The sequence below is a fragment of the Mesoplodon densirostris genome, chromosome 14 (assembly GCF_025265405.1).
Source record: "Mesoplodon densirostris isolate mMesDen1 chromosome 14, mMesDen1 primary haplotype, whole genome shotgun sequence".
Classification (NCBI taxonomy): domain Eukaryota; kingdom Metazoa; phylum Chordata; class Mammalia; order Artiodactyla; family Ziphiidae; genus Mesoplodon; species Mesoplodon densirostris.
Window position 1 is genome coordinate 13,796,280 of NC_082674.1, and position 19,653 is coordinate 13,815,932.

Consider the following 19,653-nt stretch of genomic DNA (forward strand, 5'->3'; position numbering starts at 1 on the left):
AAGAGAAAGGTCTAGAGTCTTTAGGCATCTGTGAGATGAATTCCCATCCATCAAAGATATGTTTGCATTTGATTATTTTTACATTTTGCTCAACTGACTTAGACCTAGATTTGTTTCTGAGCCTGTTCTTGTCCCCATTTTGATTTTAGTCTTATTTAATGAATTAGATTCCCTACATTTCAAGAATGATCTAGACAGGTATGCAGAGTTTATTATCAATCAATCCCATGTGACATGGAGTAAAGAGGGCCTCAAGAAAGATCTTAAGTTCTGTGCAAAAATAATATCATGTCCAGAGATACATAATCAGGCACTTTACAAATCACCACTAACTATTCTTTACGTTCCAAGCCTATACAAAGAAGATCAGATCAATGTTGCTGTCCTCGGGGTGCTTGCAGTCTTTTGTGAGATACAAAATAAAGGCAGCTAACATTTCTTAAGTTCGTCCTGTGTGTTAGACATTTCTCTAGGTGCTGGACATGGGCTATTTCATTTAATCCTGACAATGGTCCTAAGAATAGGCAAAATGATTACTCCTGTTTTAAAGATTAGAAAGCTGAGTATGTAAAGTCATTAAGTAACTTGCCCAAGATAATACATCTAGGATGTTTTGGAACTGGGATTTGAACCAAGTTAGTGGAACTGTAGGGCTCTTGCCTATAACCACCATCAGATCCTGCTTTATGGAAGGATGATGTGTAATTTTATATGAATGAAGTTTGTGCAATGTTCTTTGGGATACCAAAGGAGACAATATCTGCCTTTGACCAGAAGGCTGGGGGAACTGGTGGAAAGAGTTCGCTTGTGTATCAGTTAAGTCAAAGTTCCATGAATGCTGGCCATGATGGAGAAGAGGCAAGGAGGAATGTCCAGACTCAGAGCCACAGCGGGTAGCACTGGGAATCTAGGGGAGACTATGTTCAGAGCCCCAACTCCCCTTTCCTAAAATGCTTCCTCTTTACTGGGGACATTCTTCCAACCTGTCGCCTTTAAGGTAGCGTTTTTGTCACCAGAGTGCAGTGTAATGGACAGAGAATTTGCTGTCAGAAAGACACAAGTTCAAGAGGGAAGAGATATGGGAACATATGCATATGTATAACTGATTCACTTTGTTATAAAGCAGAAACTAACACACCATTGTAAAGCAATTATACTCCAATAAAGATGTAAAAAAAAAAAAAAGAAAGATACAAGTTCACATCTCCACTCCATAATTTGCTAGTTTTATTATCTTGAGCATATTTCTCCAAATCTCTGAATTTTAACTTTATCATGTGTAACATTGAGGATGTTAATACTTACCTTACAAGCCTGTTGTGAGCATAAGAGACTAGAGGAAGAAATGACTAAGATATGACCTGCTAAACTCAGGGCCTGCAGGGTAATGTGTGCCCAGTCAGTGGCAGTTTCTCCCTTTTAAACTCTGCTCTTAGGAAAAGTTTTTACACCGCTCTTTTGTACATCAGGACAGTCACATTCCAAACTAGATTTTCTTTCTCAAAAGGGCAGCTGAACACCAGGGCTGACCTTTCAGTGGCTTCTTCCCTTCAAGAGATTTCAAATGTCAGAGATCTTACTAAGGGTGTTTTCTCGGGGAATATTCTGGTGCTGTGAAATTCAACTGCAGAACAGGCAATTTTTCTGTTAATTACTCAAGGCTTAGGGGGTCTTCTAATCTGTGAGATAGTCCTAAACACTAAGGGGCAAAGGAATGGAAGAGCTGAGTCCCAAGAGATGTCCTGAAGGAAAGTGAAACCCAACAGCTCTGCCATACCTCTGAGCTGTAATGAAAATGCGAGGGTGTGTGGTCATCTTAACTCTAATGTGAAGTTTCCATCTCTCCGGACAGCGAGGCAGGGCACAGTGTTGTTCTACAAAAATGTTCTGAAGTCGCAACATTTCCAAATACCTCTTTCCCATCAGCAAGTGAGCAGTTTTGTTGGTAATCAATAAGTGCAATTAGAGAATCAGTAGTGAGGGACCCATCCCGTAGGCTGCTTACCATAATGCCATTCGCAGATATTTGCCAAGCATATGGAAAGCATTTTGATCATCATTCCAGTTACTTGAACAAGTTTATTTAGTGTTAAATTCTTCTACTTCCCCCAAACACCCAAACACTTTTGGGATGTTGAATCCCAAAGATCATCAGATGTAATTCATCCAACTAACATCTTTCCTTTCAATTTATGTTTTCTTTCACCATCTCCTCCACTGTCTCCTCCTAACTCATATTCCACTCTCTTTCTCTTTTTTCTTCTTGTTTTGAGAAAGGATTAGTGTGGGTGAAAGCCATTTTTGTTTCTCCATTCAGATTCCAGATCTTTGGTGAGACTAAGTAAGCTGTATCTAATTCATAAAATTTCAAACTGGCTTAGTTTTCTCAGGTGCTAAATAAATTCTTTTTCCTCAAAAATACTTTTATTCTAAGAATACTCACTAAGCATCTTGTGGGTGCTTTCCAGGGATGCAGATGTATGCATCATGCATTGTCTGTTCTGAAAGACAGCCACGAAGGAAGTGAAAATTACTAATAAAATAAAAGGGGAAAAGAGATACAAGGAGATCAACAGAGTGTTAGTAATTTTTGCTGCATAAGGCACTATTTGAGCTGGACCTTGAATATTTACTGAGACTAATGAAACGGACACTTTGTGGTCAAGATACCCAGGAGGGATGGGTAATTAGAAATCATCCCTTCTGTCCAACATAGAGTGTCCAAGTGGTCTCAAGCCCCAGGTGCATAAAGGGAAACAGTGAGAAATAAGGATGGAAGAGGAAGATTTGTGCTGATAGATCCACAGCGCTTTAAAAAAAGGATGAGCAACAGGGACCTCTCCTGCCCACCCGACCATGGATCTGTTCTCCCAGCCAGTCTCTCTATCAGGTGCTCCCTTTGATGTGACCTGTTGAGGGACAGATCCACTGGGATGCAGTAACCATATAGGATTGCTCAGTGTCATGGGATTACTGGGGAAAACATCCAGAAGGAGAAATAGCAGAAGGCATGGTATGGGGTGAGAGCCAGGTTGATGCCATATTTTGCCCCCCCGACTCCTATGCGAACCCTCAGCCCCAACCTGTTGCAGTTATACCCTGGCCGCTAAAGAGAGGTCTATTTTGTGAAAGACGAAAGCTGTGATTAGGAAGAGGAGAACTATGGTGATCTTGGAATGTTTTCTTAAGACAACAACAACAACAACCAAAGATCAATTTGATCATTGTCAGAACATGAATTTCCAATTAATAATCTGAAATTAAAGACGCTGGAAACATTCTATGTCTTTTGAATGGTGTTTTGCATTCAAGGTACCATAACACATCTTTTCCCAGTTAAAAAACCTTTTTGACAGATTGATTGTTTATATTGATTAAATACATCAAATATCAAAGCTAAAATTTATGGGTAGAACTCAATGCATCATAGCAAAATCACCATTTTCATACACTAAAGTGTATTGGGAAGATGTTTTTTCTTTTAAAGAATAGTATGCAATGCTCGCATGTGTATGTAGTGAAACCAATAAACACAGTGATACCAATAAAGTCGATTTGAGTTATTTAGTACAGTCAATAAAGAGCAGGTATGAGAAATAAGTTATTGTAATAGATAAACATATGGACAAAAGAAAACAACTTGTGTTGATTATACGCTACAACTCATTTTAATGTTTATTAATGAAGGAAAGTATAGTAAGATTCCTATCTGTTAATATATTATTAATAGCCATTGAGAATCTGTGTATACTCATGGATAATCTAAAACTCTATCTAAAAATTTATTTGACTTAGAATTTTTAAAAATTCAGACTGGTTTTCTTTTCTATTAAGACAAGTTGGTAAGGCTTACTATTCAACACTATTTTCCAGATGTCGTGTCAGATATTGAAGGAAATAAAACTCATAAATAAATTCAGTTTTATTATTTACATAGATCAATAAGTTGGCTTAACATCAATAAATCCTCTGGAAGGCAGTCAGAAAGGTAAATGTTTCTCTTATTAGTTAAGGAAATCGGTGGTGGCATGACTCAGTTCTTTGTATAGGAAAACTACTGAATGAGGCTTCTTTCAGACATCAGTGATAGAGAAAAATTCTGGGGTATCATGTTACTCTTTAAAGAATAATCTAATAAACTACTAAGAGGAATAAATATGTTTTCTTGTGATTGAGAACAAAATTATTACTGTACATTCAAAAGTTCATGTGACCTAGAAGTAGTTTCTCTTTTCTTAAATTAAATACTTGATCAAAGTTAATTCAAATTTTAACTTTAAAAGGTAGTTTTTCATTTCAGTTTGGATGTAAATAGAAAGGAAAAAAATTTACTTCTGTGGTAATACGAAGAAAATTGAGATAAAGTAATAATTATGCTTATCTGTGAGATAATTGAGGAGCAGTAGACAAAAAGAAGCCCAAATGAATTGTTTTGTAAAAACTTCTTGGAGAATGCTTGTTCTGGGTGCAGACCGGTCAACTGAGGAGAGGGACTGCCAGAGAATTTGCCTGGCTGAAGAGAGGCTGGCTGGATTTTCTGTGATAGTCGAGGCAAGCAAGATGGATTGAAGCCTAAAGTACCTCGAACACAATATTTTGTGTGGACTGAAAATTCTCCCTGCTTCCTCCTCAATTTTGTTTTAGCAGGGCAGTGGAGGTGAAGCTGAGAAGTAGGAAGACTTTGTCCAGTTTTGCACTTTCTCATGGGGTCTGGAACTGAGTACCCTCCTATGTTAAGTCAAGAGGGTGAAACTCAGTCCACCTCGTCCTGGCTCAAATCCATTTAAGAAAAAAAAGTTTAGCCCCTCTCCCTCACAGGACTGTGTACTGAAGTTGGGGACTGGGATGTAAAGAGATGAGTTTAATCTTAAAAAATCTGAAATCTAGTGCTAGTTTCAGATTGTATTAGTCAACTCAGACTTCATAACAAAATACCACAGATTAGGTGGCTTAAACAACAGAAATTCATTTCCTCACAATTCTGGAGACTGAAGAGTTTGAGATCAAAGTGCTGCAGATTTGATGTCTGGTGAGGGCTCTCCCCTTGGGTTGTAGATGGTCGCCTTCTCACTGTGTGCTCACATGGCCTTTCCTGTTCATGTGTGGGGTGGCGGTGGGTGGATGAAGGGAGGAGAGCTTTCCGGTCTCTTTTCTCATAAGGACACTAATCCTGTCTGATCAGGATCCCACCCTGAGGACCTCATTTTACCTCAATTACCTCCTTATAAGCCCTATGTCTAAATACATTCACATTGGGTACTAGTGCTTCAACATATGAATCTGGGACAGGGTGCAGGGGGTGACAAGTTACCCCAACTGGTCCAGAAGGGCAGGGCTTCAAACCAAAGAGGATTATTCTTGAGACTTAACATCTAATGGAATTGTCTTGCTGGGTTTTGGACTTGGTGGGTCCATTACTCCTTCCTTTTTCCAATTTCTCCCTTTTGAAATAGGAATCTCTATTATATGCCTTCCATTGCATTTTGGAAAAACACAGCTTGTCTGGTTTTACAGGTTCACAGCTGTAGAGAAATTTTACTTCAGGATAAATCATACCTCAAGTCCCACCCACTCCTGATTTAGATTATATTTAGACAAAACTTTGGACTTTACACTTGATGCTGGAATGAGTTAAGAGCTTTGGGGCTGTTTAGATGGAGTGAATGCATTTTGCATATGATAAGGACATGAATTTGGTGGAGGAGCTAGAGGAAGAATGCTGTGGATTGAATTGTGTACCCACCCCCATTCATATGTTGTAGCTCTAACTCCTCAACATGACTGCTTTTGGACATAGGAGCTTAAGGAGGTACTTAAGGTTAAATGAGGTCATGAGAGTGGAGCCCTGATCAGATAGGTTTAGTGTTCTTACAGGAAGAGACACCAGAGAGCTCTCTCTCTTGCTCTGACTCCCTCCCCTGCCCCAGCACATGCACACGGAGGAAGGGTCATGCGAGCACACAGTGAGAAAGTGGCCATCTGTAACCCAGGGATAGAGCTCTCACCAGATATCAGCCCTGAAGCACTTTGATTTTGAAGTTTCCAGCCTCCAGAACTGTGAGAAAATAAATATCTGTTGATTAAGTCACCCAGTCTATGGAATTTTCTTATAGCAGCCTGAGCAGACCAATACACCAATATACAAAATGACTTTTGGTGAAATATGAATGAACACCTCATTACTTCAGCTGCCAAAATAAGAAAGAGTTTACATTCTCTGGGAGAAGACAAAACAAACAAACCAATGAAACCCCTTCCCCCAAACTTATTCTTCAACTCCACTGTTTTTCATCACAGTGTTTACTATAAAATATAAGAAGAAATTTTAAAAATGGGACCCACAATTAGGACACACAAGCAGAAGACCTACGAATGACCCAGATAATGTCACTTGCAACAAGGATATAGAATAGCTATTATAAATAGGTTCAAAGTTTTACAGAGACATTAGAAGAGAATAATAGAGAGATAGGAAATGAAAACTATCAAACAGAACCAAATGGAAATTGTAGAACTGAGAAATATCTGAAATTTTTAAAAAATTAAATGAGATTAAGAACAGAACAAACAATGCAGAAAAAAATCATCAGGTTAATAGAAATATCTAAAATGGGAACACAGTGAGGTAACAGGATGAAAAATATTTCAACTGTGGCTTAAAAGAGAAAATCAAGGAGTGTAGTGTATGTGTAGTTGTGGAGTCCTGGAAGGAGAGGAAGAAGAAAATGGGGAGGAAAAAAATCCATGAAGAAATAAATAATGGCTTGATTTTCCCAATTTAATGAAAAACATCAGTCCACAAACCCAAGATATTCAGCAAACCCGAAACAAGATACATACAAAGTAAAACACAAATAGGCACCTCAGGGATTTCCCTGGTGGCACAGTGGATAAGACTCTGTGCTCCCAATGCAGGGGACCCAGGTTCGATCCCTGATCAGGGAACTAGATCTCACATGCATGTGACAACTAAGAATTCACATGCCACAACTAAGGAGCTTGCCTGCTGCAACTAAGACCCCATGCAACCAAATAAATAAATAAATATTAAAAGAAAAAAACAAATAGGCACCTCATATTCAAACTGCTGATAACCAAAATCCTCTAGGCAGCTGGAGAAAAAAGGATACATTATGTACCAGAGAGCACTAAGAAGAATGATGGGTGACGTCTCATCAGAAACAATGTAAGTCAGAAGACAATACAATGACACCTTCAAAGTGCTGAATACCAAAATAAAACAAAACAAAACACTCAGTCAGGCTGTAATTCTTTATTAAGCTAAAGTCCTTCAAAAACCAGTTGAGATAAAGGCATTGTCAAATAAACACAGCCAGGAGAATCTGTCACCAGGAGAATTGCACTATAAGAAACACTGAACGAAGTTTGCCAGGTTGAGGAGAAACAACATTGGTTGGCTTGAGCAGCACCAAAATTAGTGAGCATGTGAGTAAATACAAATGAATATTTTCTTCAATTTATTTAAAAGAGAATTGACTATTTGAAGCATAAACAACAATATGTTATTGGAAGGGTTATAAGTGTTAGTGTTAAAATAAAATGAGTAATACCAGTAACTCTAAAGAAAGTCAGAGCATAAATGGAATTATACTGTTGTAAACTTTTCACTTTAAACATGAAGTAGGGTAATGTTAATTCCAAGGTAGACTGTGATTTACTAAGTCCATATTTTAGTCCCTAAACAAACCAATAAAAATAAAGTTGTATAGATAAAAATCTATTGAGGAGATAAGATAGAATACTAAAAAATATTAAATTGATACAAAAAGAAGGCAGAAAAGGAGGATGACACAAACAGAGAACAGAGGAGAAAAACAACAACAAAAATAAGTTCAAGATCACAGACTTAAACCCAAGCAGCAATGAGGCATTTTAAAGAAATGAGGCAGGAAGATTGAAAAATAAAACTGTCTTTATTCACAGACAACATGAAAATAAGAAGGGTTCAAGAAAAAAAATCTGCTCAATATGTTACATAAATTTAACAAGGGTAAAGATTAAAAAAAGAAAAAATTTCTGTCCATATTATTTATATAATGAATTTTCCTCTACACAGGTTACCATTGCCCTGTGAGAAAAAAAATGTAAAAATCCATTAATTTCTAAAATTTAACTGTGGAAGAGAAAATGTACTTTTAGAGAAATTGAGTGAATTTGATAAGGAAAAAGACCAAGATTTCATATTGCAGATATTATAGCTAATTTTATTAATAAGGAACTTAAATATATATATATTTATATATTTTATATATTATAATATATATATAATATTTATAATATATTTTAATAATATATTATATATATATCATATATATTATATAAAATATATTTTAATATACTTTATAATATTATAATATATTATATATATTTAAAGATGATTATTACCATAATGGAAACACATCGTGGTTTGCTTGAACAAAAAAGTCATTAACATTTCTCTTAAAAAGATTTTACAGTATGCACTTTTTTTTTTTTTTTGCAGTACACAGGCCTCTCACTGTTGTGGCCCTTCCCGTTGCGGAGCACAGGCTCCGGACGCGCAGGCCCAGCGGCCATGTCTCACGGGCCCAGCTGCTCCGCGGCCTGTGGGATCTTCCCGGACCGGGGCACGAACCCGCGTCCCCTGCATCAGCAGGCGGACTCTCAACCACTGCGCCACCAGGGAAGCCCTCAATTATGTTTTGACTCGATATACCAGACCTTCTCCCAAGATGCTAGGGTCTGTCTCTTTTCCCTAGATTGTGAACTTCCTGACAGTATTAACTGTTTCTTTCAGACCCTGTATTCCGATTCTGTATCACCATCATAATGCCTGACACACAGCAGACGTTAACAAATATGTGTTAATACCTGAATAAATGCGTATAGTAGTTGGTTGCCTACTATCCTCAATATTCAAAGTTGCAACTGTCTACAGTGGGTATTTTAATGGGAAATTGAGAAAGGCACCATATCAGGGTCTGCAAAGTGATAGGTCATTTCAACCTAGAAGTGCTGTATTTAATTATCTCCTCAAAAAAATAGGAAAGCCGACTTGGAGTGTGTACTTTAGTTGGAATGGAGGGAGAGGGAAAATGCCCAGAAAACTGCACTTTTTATTTGTCACAGAGATTGAAAATGATCTTATTTTAATGACATATTAAGTTTCAAACATTAACAGTTGTTTTTTTTGTTAATAAATTTGATCTTACAACTTTGTATTTTATGCCATGTTGTAAAGATACAAAACCATAACACCAAATTTGTCCTAACCTCCAACGTAATTTTATGGAAACAAATTTGGATTAATACCATGGAAAGAGATTTTTTTCTTCCTAGGCTCAGACAGGATAATTAGTTTTAGTAATAAAATTAAAGGGGAAAGAACAAAGACAGTGTTTGCCTTATGTGGGCAACTGAGTTTCTCAAAGCTGTTCTGCTAAAATATATGCCTTCCTTGTGGAATTTTTTAAAGAATGAAGAATGCTGATTTGAATTTAAAGTTATTGTTTGTTTTTTGGTCACCTTCTTCTTGCTTCAGTTGCTTCTTTGGAAATAAAGGGGTTTTTTTGTTTTGTTTGGTTTGGTTTTTTTTGTGGTACGCGGGCCTCTCACTGTTGTGGCCTCTCCTGTTGCGGAGCACAGGCTCCAGACACGCAGGCTCAGCGGCCATGGCTCACGGGCCCAGCTGCTCCGCAGCATGTAGGATCCTTCAGGACCGGGGCACGAACCCGTGTCTCCTGCATCGGCAGGCGGACTCTCAACCACTGCGCCACCAGGGAAGCCCGGAAATAAAGTTTTTAATAGAAATTTTCATGTCACCTAAATATGAGTAAATTTGGTACATAGAAATCCTGATTAAGACTAAGTACACTGAGGACATAAAATATCTTCTCTCCTCTCGCTCTTGTGAGTTAAATGACGTGTTGAAGTAAGTATGGTGTCACACATGTATTTCATACCATATATGTCACAGGCCATATTTGGATTTCTGCAGTTGTTTTGTGCCTTGCCTTTGATTTAGTAACTTCTGAGGTCTGGAGATGGGAAGTCTGTAAATAGTTTTAAAATGGATTCCTTTTAAATCTTTTTTTTTTTCCTGAATCTCTTGGAATATTTAAAGTATATCTCCATAGAAGTGGTGTAGGTTATAGTTTCCAGGGTAGCTCGTACAAATTTCTATAGCCCACAATGTAACTGAGTTTGTCTCCTAATAGGGGTACCTAAGACCTGGGTCCTGGAAGTCGGGACCATGTTGTGCAGGCTTACAGGTCAGGGGAACGCACAAGTGTGAGGGGGAAAGAGGGTCTTCTTTCTTTGCCACAGCCTACTTTTCAGTAGGAAATATTTATTTTTTATCTTCTTTTTACCATCACTATTTAAATTCTCACTTGTCCCCTGGTGCTCACAGAGTGTTAGGGTTCTATGCTGTACTATCCCAAGTCCTGGCTTCAATCTTTACCTCCAATCACTTCATGCTTCCAAATCCCTCACCTCTTACCTTCCCAAATTAAAATGCTCATCTCTTCCATGTGATCAACTCTTGTTAGGATAGTAATATGACTGAACTATTTCACTTTCATGTGTTAAGACCAAATACTACATTTTTGGAGGACTTTTCATTTTTAAAAGAGAAGGCTTATTATTATTGGTACGTTTCTTTTTTTGTAGAGCAGGACAGGGTGACAAAAGTAGGTAAAACCATCCAGGCCATGAGAAGGATCGAAACGTGTATGAGTGGGAGTGGTCAAGAGGTGGCACATTGTATCTTGCAGAGAGGTCTCTAAGCATTAGCTCGATTTATGTTTGTTTTTAGAAACAGCGAAAGCAGAAAGGCATTATTAAGTCAATCTTTTGTGTATGTAACTTTTACACAACTAACTGTACTGTACAGGATATAGTGTATGGTCTTCTCAGATGGAAGAGGCTCTGAGGAGGGGGCTAAGAAAATGGAGCCGGGTGGTTCTGGGGAAGCCAAAAATGGTCCAAATTTATTTTGAAAAAAAAAACCATGGGAGTTCCAAGGAATATTTTATGCACATTTCAATTTCGAACTGTATCAGAACTGGATTATCTTAATACATTGAGCCCCAATGGCTTTTAATGTTTTTCTTATTTCAAAAAATATTTTCGTTGAATTGTTATAGTTTTTACAAATGAACCTACTTGCCTCTTCCAAAGCAGCTCCCAAGCATGTTCAGTCAGAAGATTAAAAACACAGCCTGTAGAATCTGAACTATCCATGTACTACAAGTGCATCTTCTCAGAGATAAAGTGAGTATTGTGTGAGATTGTGGAAACCAGGGGATGGCTTGCATTCACAGTGAAGAGTATGATAAACTGTGTGTCTTATTAAAATGATTGACAAGATCTTTGCTATTGGTACAGCTTTCTGAAAGAAGCTGGCACCAAAGTGGGCAGTGGTTGTCCTCCTGTGAATGGGATCCATCTTGGACTCTGAGTACACTAGCTCTAGCTACCCTAAGTTTCCCCATTTTATACAAAAGCTTATTAGGCATAAAGCTAGTGATGTCTATTCCATCTCCAACTCCCAGAAGTGCCAAGAATAAAAGCAAATCAGACATTTCAGGGAAAGCATGGACTCTATAGATGTGATGCAGGTTGGAGGTAACGAATTTTCAAATTGTCTTTAGAGACCAATTCAAATAATCATTTTTTTAAAAAGTTTCCTTCCCATGCTGAGGGGAAAAATGCAATCCATAGTGGATGGAGGCAGCAGAAATATTATCTGTTAAGTTCTGTTTCCAAGTAGTGCACCCCTAGGGAGAAAGTGAGTCTCTTTCATTCACTTATTCAGTTCACAAGTACTAATGAACTACTAACTATAGAGCCTGGAACTTTTCTAGGGCAGAGACTACAACAAAGAATAAGACAAAACCAGGTCCTTGCCCTCATGAAGGACCTGTCTGGGAGAGACAGACATGTAAATAGATACCTAGGAGAATTGCACTGTTTTTCTCTGAAGAAAAATATCAGTTAAGGCCATAGAGCATAATGAGGCTGCTGTTTAGATGGTCATAAGGGACACCCTCTCTGAAGAGGAGATATTTAAACAGAGACTTGTATCACTGGAGTTGATTCAAGATCCAGATCCCTGCTTTCCTGCTCCTCTTTAAGAAGTTATTTATTAAGACAATTGATCCACATTCCAGATCTTTCTTTCAGACTATAAAACTCTGGGAGCTACATTTATTTTCCTTAATGTGGATGTTTTAAATAGTGTGGTCACCTCCTGCTTACATATTAACAGAGATCAAATAATAATTATTATCAATCCAGTTATTATTTTCCCTTACAAGTACAATTTTCCCCACTAAATCTGTTTAACTGTACATTCTTTTGTCTAGAAAATGGATTTTCATCAATCTTTTCAAGGATTACTGGTAATTATGCTTGGACCTAAGTAGAAAGATGCAGTGTGATATTCAGGAAATAATGTGGTCACTTGGGTCTGTATTTTACTCTTGGTTCTGCCATTTGCTAGCAGGTCTGTATTTTACTCTTGGTTGTGCCATTTGAAGCACAGTTTTTCTCATCTGTAAAACTGGTATGATAGCTACCTTCCAAACACGTTGTCATTGTATGTTAATACTCTTCCACCTACTGCACAATCTGAAATTCCTGCGGTTATATTTCTCCATGTGTGACCTGAGTCTCTCTTCTATTTCAGAGGACAATTTGGCATGGCTAGTAAAGATCTTAATCATTCCACATCAACAAGACATGGAGGAGACTTCATCTTTGCTGGAATAGTTTTTATGTCTCATGTTGCAATGTAAGCTGTGATTCTTAGACTTCCCTGGTGGATTTCTCCAACAGCCCATATTTAATCAAAACTACAAGATGTGTTACACTGAGAAGCTAAGAGAGGTTGGTCAGGGTCACTCAACTGGTTTATAGTAGAGATGCAACCAGAGTCACCTTTTTCCAACTACATTGAATATTTTTCTTGCATCTTAGGATCTACACTTGATCAAAACTCTCAAGGCCAAAAGTAGCCTTGGAAAGATGGTATAAATTACTAGATGGCTAATTTTTGCTTTAACAGAATTGGTCAGTACCAAAATAAATATCCCTGATTTCTTTTGGAGGAAGGACAATCCTTTCACTTTAGAGAAGCATAAAAAACACATACTTGTCAATAACCAGTGATGGAGAATTCAGCCTTGCTGAAATTAACTTTCTTTTATGATCCACTTCTGTACATGATGTAACAGGTCCAACCTTGGAATGAAAACATAGGGAGTGAAAACATACTCTTGCCTTTTCAATCTGATTTTAGGCACTGATTTTCTCTTTAGTCTTCAGAAAACCATAGTCTCATAGAAACCCTGATGTTGGGAGTGGGGAAAAAGGGAGAACTACATGATTTCTATATCTTAATATTATTGCTTTGACTCATTGTTGATTGAAGAAACTACCTTTTCTCTTGTCAAACAATCCAAACCTCTAGAAATACACCTCCCTTGATACACACAGTGGTTGGAGGCCTCCTGTGGGGAACATCTGTGGCTCTAGTTCTGGGCCACTTCTCAGCTCACTGCCAAAGTGCCCATCAGGAAACCTGTCACTGCACATTCCAACCTGCCTCACCATCATACAATCATACCTTTTTTCTTTTTTTTTTTTTGCTCTGGGGACCTTTGAAGAAAAGATACCTATTTTTGCTTTGCTTTTCTTATAAAAATATAAATGCTTTGATAAGCATTTTCTCCTGATGTATCAAAAGACACTTCCATCCATTGATTTTCAGAATGTCCTCACTGTTATGTTTTCATGGTCCTGAGAGAACAAGTGACTGGTCCAGTGTTTCACAGTGAGTTAGAGGTGGAGTTAGGTTTGAATCTCGAGGCTCCTTGACAATTATCTTCAATTTTCCCCCTAGAGTACTTTATTACTTCTTTACACAACCTCTAGGTTCAGACGCCCTTTTGACAACTTCTAGGTCACCACCTTATTTCGTTAAGAGTGTCAGAAGTTACAGTTTTCTTCTGGAAATGTATACAGAAATAGCATGAAAAATTCTTATATTTCTCTTGGAATATACCACATTTTTTAATTTTAAATTTTCTTTGGAAAGCCACAAAATGCTCTAAATTTATGAAGTGATCACAGTAATGATTTGTTTTTCTTTTCTTTGTCTCCTTGGGTCATAACAATAACTTTTGTAATTTAAAACTATGAAAAATTCACTTGTATATTGTTGGATATCTCCGGTGCTGTCATTCCCCTGAGATTATCTGTCATATGTGGCTTTCTCATGTTGTCCCCTTGCAGACATGCTGACCACTGGTGTGAGGTGTTTCAAAGGCTGATGTTTCCTGCTCTTAGCATGCTGATGTACATTCTTAGGGAAGAGAAGGATGAAAACCTTGAAGTTGTATTGTCAGACTCTGAAGTAATCATTATTCTTGGTCAATTGAGAGAGAAACACTGTCATATCGGTTGTGTTTGGATATCATGTCAACCAAACAACTGCCTCAAGTTTTGCTTTTCAGTAGAGTGCTTTAATGTCATCTATGAGCAGCCTGGGTATTCAGTCTTTATCTATTAATGTGATAGATACTACCAGTTGACACTGCAGAGTACAAGTTGTCCAAGTTGTAGTTTGAGCCTTTTATCTAGTATATTAATTATAAATATCAAAATGCATAGTCAAATTGATTTTAGAAGGTAATACAGGGCAGAGGTTAGAGCATAGATGGGATTAGATCTGTATATTGTGGGTTTTTTTAAAACCATTTTTATCATTACCCCGCTAAGGACCTCCCTACCTTTTTAAGGACAACTTCATATTTGCTGCTTTTATTTTTTATCTACTCTGCCAGTCTCTGCTTTTTAATTGGTATTATTTATACCATTTATACTTAAATAAATACATCAGGGCTTAAGTCAGCTATTTTAATTTTTGTTTTCTTTTTGTTCCTATGTTTCTTATTCTTCCATTTTTTATTTGTTTGCTTAGTATTTTGTTTTGTTTTTGTTTTCCTGTGGGTTACTTGAACATTTTTTAGGATTCTGCTTTGCTTTGTTTGTAGTGCTTTAGAGTACATTGTATTGTATAGTTTACTTAGTGGTTGATCTTCATATTACAATATACATATTGTTGTATTACAGTCTATTAACATCAGCATTATAGCATGGAAACCTCATTTCCATCTAGATCCTTTTACCATCAACCACTATTGAAATATCATCAACTTGAGTGTCAGATGGTATTGTGGACTGAATATTTGTGACCCCCCTCCCCAACCCCAAGTTCACATGTGAAACCCTAACCCCCATGTGGCTGTGTTTCGAGATAGAGCCTATAAGGAAGTAATTAATGTTAAATGAAGTCATAAGTTTAGGGCCCTGATCCAATAGGATGAAGAGGCATGAGAGAGCTTTCTCTCTCTTTTTCTCTCCCCTCTCCCACCCCTCTCCAGCAGGCAAACACCAAGGAAAGGCCATGTGAGGACATAAAAAGAAGGTGGCTGCCTATAAGCTAGGAAGAGAGTCCTCATCAGAAGTCCTGCCAGAAACTTGATATTGGGCTTTCCAGCTTCCAGAACTGTGAGAAAATAAACTTCTATTGTTTAAGTCACTCAGTCTATGGTATTTTATATGGCAGCCCAAGCTGACTAATGCAGATGGTGTTATAACTTTTGTTTCAGTCCTCAAATAAGATTCAGAAAACTCATCAGGAGAATAATCTATTATGTTTAGTCATATTTTGGTTATTTTCATTTTTTTTCCCTTCTTGATGCTCTAAGATTCCTTCATTTATCATTTCCTTTCTGCTTGAAGAATTTCCTTTAGCCATTCTTTAAGTATATCTGTTAAGTAACAAATTCTCAGAGTTTTCTTTCACATGAGAACATTTTTATTCCCTTTTCACTACTGAAGAATAGCTTTGCAAGATATGGAATTTGCAGTTAATAGTTCTCTTCTTTCAGCACTTGAAAAATACTGTGCCACTTCTCTTTGTCCTCTGTTGTTTCAGTTGAGAAATCTGTAATTCAAATTGGTATTTCTCTAAAGATAATACCTTGTTTCTAAGTGGCTGCCTTCAAGATACTGTCTTTGTTTTCAGTGTTTAGAATTGAATTATGCTGTGTTGTGATGTGGATTTCTTTAAGTTTACCCTACTTGAAATTCTATTAGCTTTTAAAATCTGTGTATCTATCTATCTATCTGTCTATCTATCTATCTATCTATCTACCTATATATCTATGTCTTTCTCCAAATATGGGAAGTTATCAGCCATTATTTATTCTAATATGGGACTCTAATGTTATTGACTAGATTAGATAGATTTGAGTTAAAATTCTGTTTAAGCCACTTAGTAGCTAAATTATCTAGGTAAAATATTTCAGATTGATTGATTGATTTCTATAAAATAAGACATGAGGCCAGTCTGTATTGGACCTCTGCTGCTTTAATCAGCAAACACTGCCCCCACCCCAGTGGGACGTTATACACATAGACACACATTATTTTCTTTGGGGAACTTCTCTTTCCTCATTGTATTTGGTGGGGTTGTCAATCATAATCACCACAACCCTTACCACACTCCACAAAGATTGAATTGTGTTCACCCTAGGAAACAAACTGAATGTGGCATCAGCATTATCATGTTCAGCCCAGTACCTGGACTAATGCCTCATCCATAAGACTAATTATTATTTGTTGCATGTATAAATAATGACTCAAATCCCAATAACATTTTTTTCCCAGAGAAGTCAGGTGACAAAATACTTAAAGATTTGTAGTGCAGGTCAGCAACTGGCTCTGTGATGAGGAGCAGGAATTCATTGCATTAGCAATCTAATTGTTCTGTCTCTTTATTGCTTGCTCTACATTTCTCCCTCTCCCTTTGGCTACATCTATCTTATTCTGCATGTCTTTATCTAGACTATCTCAGTATTTTTCTCCTTAAGTCCCTAAGCTTCTTTATTTCTCCACTCTCTCTCTTATGATCTCTTCTCCCCTGACATTTTTAAAAATTATTTTGTATCTATTTTGATTCCTACTTCTGTATTTTATTCCTTCTTACCTTCCCCATTTTATTTATTATTTATTTATTTATTTTGTAACCAGCTTCCATTCACTTTATTTTCCTCATATAAAACTATGTGGTGGTCACAGCTGGAGCTTGGGTCCTCTGCAAGGAAACTCTGGTGTGGGTCTTTACAAGATGGTCAGTGAATTCCTGATATGGAGACTTGGTGAACAGCATCTGTTTCCAGAGATCAGGGGTGAGATAGCTGTAGGTCTTGGAAATGGCATCAAAGGTGGCCTTGGCAAAGTTGCCCAGGGTGGCGGTGCAGCCCCTGACAGAGGTGTAGCTATCGTCAATACTGGCCATCAGCAGCAGCTTCTTTGGCACAGGGGCTGAGATGATGCCAGTGCCCCTGGGGCAGGGATGAGACTCACCAGGCCAGAGCCACAGAGAGCCAGTCATTTTGCAACGGACAGCATTGGGCTTGCCGATCTTGTTACCCCAGTAACCTCGCTGCATGGGGACTAATGATGGCCCCACAGATGGCAGTGGCTACCTCACTGGAGCACTTGACACCCAAATGATATCCATTGTAATTCTCAGTGGAGACAAATGCTTAGAACCTGGTCCCGCTGGCCAGCATGGGTCTACTTTTGCACAGGCATTATCTTCAAAACCTTGTCCTTGAGAGATGCCCCCAGCAAAAAGTCAATGATCTCAGATTCCTTGATGGGAAGAGAGAAGAGCTAGATCTCCTCCAGGGACTTAATCTTCATGTCCTTGACCAGGCTGCCCAGCTTGGTGACAGGGAGCCACTCCTTGCCCTTGACCCCAGCCCCGGGATGCTGCCAAAGCCTCCACGTAAACTACCTCAGCCTCCTATCCCGGGGCCCCCTTGGCCTCCGAGCCCTCCAGCAGCACCTGTATCATCTCCCGTTTGGTGTTTTTATGGAGAAGAATCTTACTTCCCCACTTTAATCTTTTTGCTTCTTACCTGTCTTCCCAGATCATTATCTCTATTCAGTATCAGATCACAATGGGACTCTAAGTTATATGTATTTATTTAGTATTTACTGTTTATTCAGTATTTATTTGCTATCTCTTGGAATAAAGATTTATCTTCCTTTTTCTAACTGAAAGAAAGTCACTTAATGTATTAAAATTAATATATGTAATTTAAAATATTCTATACAATCTAATTAAATATTTAATATATTTAAATACCAAAGTTAAATATATTTATGTAGGGAAGATAATATAACTTTTTATTCATCTCCAGCTCATGATTAATTTTGCTTTTCTTGTAGATTAAAGGCTGTTAATAGGGAAAAAAAATCCTCATCCCTCTTGTAAACATGGGTCTCTGATGTCTTTTATTAAGTTCGTGCTAAAGCCACAAACAGCGAATGTGACAAGCAGGTCTGATGACAGCAATGTTGATTAATCTCCATAAACTGGAGCATCTGGTTTTAGGAAACGGAACAGGAAACACACAGCCCTAGCTCAGCATCTAGAGTATTCGTTGGCTGGTGAGTATTGACTATGCATATTAGTCAGTCAGAAATGTCCAAAAGGAAGAGCCCACCATGGCCAGTGATCTGGCTGAGTGGACAGACCTACTCTTTGGTTAGAGAATGATTCTTTATTCAGCTCATTCTCCAGACCTCAATTCTGCCCCAGTCAATTCTGCTCTGCTATAGAGCTGGCCCCAGTAGAAAAGAAAGAGGGAGGTAACAGTCCCTGTGTCTCTGCCTGAGGGATGGCAGGAAGCATGGCTACACTCATACTTCCTGGCTGCTAGCTCTGCAGCTCGAGCTGATCTCTTTTGCTATATGTCTTCTCTAAGGCTTTCCTCTGCTAAGGTATCCCAAGTGGTGCTTAGCGCTCTGTTCTCCATCTCTACATCATAGGCTCAGCAGAAGAATTTTTTTTTCTTATTGTGAATCAATACAATAATCTCTCCTGGTGGAGGATTTTCAACCTTGAACCTTGGCTGTCATTGGGAATGAACATTGGAAATGAATCTGTTCCCTGGGGTCCTGAAATGCTCGAAGCTCTCAATTTCTGCTCCCACCTCCACTCCCATGTCCTTGATAATATGTGCCCAGGACCCACAACATTTAATTGGAGAGCTTCGTTGAGTATTTTTCTCCTCCTTAGATTACCTTATAAATATTGAAATTGAACAAGATCTTTCAAAATACTAAGTGACATTTTGTTGGTGTACACATGGGATGAATACATTTACATCTATTAGATAAGTATTTATCAAGCTAATTGGCCCCAAACCATCAACTTATTCTTATTTTTATTTTTTTAGATAAAGCCTAACACTTGCAGGGAAGAGGTACTTTTTTCATACTTGGGTTCTCCTGGGGCATCTTGCAAAACTGGATTCAAAGACTGCAAATGTGCTTCGCGTGCTTTCTCAGTGAGGAAGGGAAAACTGAGATCTCTAGCATTAAACAGTCATTTTATTCCACAAAACCTGTGTGTGAATTATTGACATTCCATTCCCATGTTTACTCAATTAATGAAGCCAATTAGTGCACATTGTGCTTTGTAGTAGCATCAGCAGGAACTAAATGAGCCTTTTGGGATGTTTATGGACTTAGTTGATTTCAGGAAAAAGAGTTGACTGATAGAAG

General features: G+C 37.9%; 1 pseudogene; it reads right to left on the bottom strand.

Moving 5' to 3' along the window:
- Nucleotides 1-17,134: 17,134 nt before the first annotated feature.
- LOC132501586 (small ribosomal subunit protein uS5-like) lies at nucleotides 17,135-17,796 on the bottom strand (annotated as a pseudogene).
- Between the last annotated feature and the right edge of the window lie 1,857 nt (nucleotides 17,797-19,653).